The sequence below is a fragment of the Trematomus bernacchii genome, unplaced genomic scaffold (assembly GCF_902827165.1).
Source record: "Trematomus bernacchii unplaced genomic scaffold, fTreBer1.1, whole genome shotgun sequence".
Classification (NCBI taxonomy): Eukaryota; Metazoa; Chordata; class Actinopteri; order Perciformes; family Nototheniidae; genus Trematomus; species Trematomus bernacchii.
The window spans coordinates 5,131,568-5,134,857 of NW_022987839.1; positions in this window are offsets into that span (position 1 = coordinate 5,131,568).

The window sequence follows — 3,290 nt, forward strand, 5'->3', positions numbered from 1 at the left end:
CTACTGGACGCTGTTTTACAGCCTCAGCTTCGGATACACAGAGCAGGTCTGTTCCCTTTACCCTTAATTAACACTTTACACTCTTCAGTAGTACTTTATTACCACATTGATAACACTTTAGACCCTTTATCAGCACTTGCTGCAGGTAGTAGATCCTGAAGTAAAAGTACAAACACCACACTGTGAAAATACTCCATTACAAGTTAAAGTACTGCATTCATATCTTATTTAAGTAAAAGTATGTAAGTATTATTAGACACATGTACTGTATTAAAATAATTAAAATGTATTACGGAAGAGCAAACTTGCCAAAATAAATATATTTATAAAAATACATACATTGAATAATATGCCATTTAATTTACTGATTTAAATATTACCCATACATGTAGGCACTAGTTGGTTAAATGTGACATACATTGATACTTTAGTTTTAATGTGCTTCTTTATTCACCTTTTCTTTTTAAATGTGTAAAAGCAAATAAAAACAAACACTTTCGATTAATTCAAATCGCGCGAGAATAATTCATAAAGAAATCAATGAATAAATATGTTCAATAATAAATTAAACACATCTAAAATGTTACTTGATAAAGAATAGGGAAACTAGTTCAAAGGTCATTAAGTAATTAAAACATTAATATAAATTAATGTAAAATCTCATCAATCAATTATTGCCAACATGTATTTATAATATATTCTGTATATATATACACAGAATATATATTTCGAGAGAGATATACACTAGTATTAGACGCAGTCAAAAGTTTGGACACATCTTCTCTTTCGAAGTTTTTTATCTATTTAAATTGGTTCTACTTCGTAGATTTATACTGAAGACATCAAAACTATAAAAGAACACATATGGAATTATCTAGTAAACAAAAAAGTGTTAAAAAATCCAGAATATGATTTATATTTTGCTGGCTACTGCAGAATGCTGTGGTAGCCATGCTGGTTAAGGGTGCCTTGAATTCTGAATAAATCACCAACAGTGACACCAGCAAAGCCCGGCAGGTAGGCCATCCAGTTATTTTAGCCGGGCCGGCTAAAATGATTGGTTGTACTTTTTACAGTACTACGGCTTCCACAGATGACATTTTTTAATGGATTTTTTGTCAAAGCACTTAAGATATTCATTGCTATCGGGATGTTAAGAGCATTCCATGGAATATAACAAAAAGTGTATCTCGAGCCGGTTTCTCAAACTTACCTACCCCACCTTTAATTAGATAATTCCATACGTGTTCTTTCATAGTTTTGATGTCTTCAGTATTAATCTACAAAGTAGAAACAAATTAAAATAAACCAAAAACCATTGAATGAGAAGGTGTCCAAACTTTTGACTGGTACTGTATATAAAAAACACTTTTTAATATTTAGCAGGTTCCCTCATCTATAAGCATTTATACAAGCGCAACATACGAAATAATCAAGAAACATCATAAATTAAACACTGACAGGGAACATTTTACTGCACCATCATTACTTTTACATAAGAAGGTGCCGTAAAATGTTCTGTTAATACTTGCATACTTTTACTTAAATAAGGTTTGAATGCAGGATTTTAATTTGTAACAGAGTATTTTAATTCTATACTGTAGGCGTAGTGTATCTGTGAACGATCCCAAATACAATTCATTGTTTACACTGCAGCTAGTGCTACGCCAGAAGAAAAAAACCTTTTTCATTTTTAACTCGAAATGGAAAGGGGCTGGGGCCTCATTTATAAAGGGATGTACGCTGTAAAAATGGCGTACGCCAGTTTCTACGCAATGTTTGCGATTTCTAAAATACTAACTTGACGGGAAAATGTGCTGTCCTCCACGCAAACTCTAACCCATGCGTACGCACTAAGCACAACAACGGGAGAGACGAGAAACTGCGACACCGTTGGCAGAAGGAAGAATGGAGAGAAATATGTGGAAATATTACCATAAATAAAATGTTACCTCTCATTTATCATATGAAGAATTCATTTTCAAACATTGATTAAAGCCAATCTTAAAATGATTAAACAAACGCCTGTTTGTGACTCCTCAGTGCACACAAAAACATAACTTGAAGAAATAAATAAATACGGATATGTTATTTTTAAAACCACCTCGAATATGTTGTGTTAATGTTATGAAATGTTTTCTCATAAATGATGCGGTAAGCAGGAGGACAGAATTACGTCTAAACTGACGCCGTTTTGCATTTCTATAGGTTGTAGATTCGAGCATGGTTTTATATACTATCACGTTTAATCGTGTTTTATGCCGTTTGCCAAGACTTGATAAGTCGCTCGTAAAACACAGGAGGTATGGAAACTAAGAACACCATATGTGGTAAATTGTACAGCTAATATAACACAACACATTAGTTGTATTTCCTTTAACTGGTGGATTATGGATATATAGTTGCTGATCGAAAGCTGGAACACAAACCACCAAATACAAACAAATAATTCAGATCCAGTCGTCATGAGGGGATTCCCATATCATTTCTTACAGTTTCTCATCAAGGGGGTGTCTCCTGTCCCCGGTACAAACACACTGCCTGAAGGTTATGTGTATTTTTTTTGTCATTAACCTTTTTCGGACCACTTATTTATTTATTTTGGTGACGATCCGACCTCCATGCTGCTACTCTGGTTCAAACTGCATCCACCAAACATTATGATTTATCTCGACCTCCCCAAAATAACCCAAATCTGACACGTGTGAGATGTCTTTTTTAGCTGTTGTCATCATTTCCTGCGATCTTCATGCAGTCAGTCAAAAATGAATGAATAAATGGGCGTTTCTTTGACTATTTATAGGCAAATATGGGCGTTCCGTGAAGCCTGCAAAAGCTGCACCGCATTTCGAGTCGAACAGGCGTAGGAAGTGCATTACACACTTCCCTCGCCGGTACGCAATGTTTTGTGAATCGGAAAATGTTGTAAAATGTCTGTACCTATTTTTTTGCTTTGTACTACGTAAGCAACCTTCCCACGTGAATCCTACGCAAGGCGTTATAAATGAGGCCCCTGGGCTGCATAAGGTGAATTGAGCCAACAAAAATACACAATAGGTGGGACTAAGAAAGATAATGTGAAAATATAAAAACAAAGGCATTAATTAGGGCTGCAAAATGTCTCCCATTTTAATGGTGATTAGATTTTGAAATGCTAACGCGTAACAGTTTGTTCTGACTGTGTGTTTCCTGTTTCCTGCAGATGTCCAGCTGCTGGTGGTGGTTAAAGAAGAGCTTCTCCCTGAACAGCAGGAGTGGAGCACCAGTCTGGACCAGGAGGACCCAGAGCC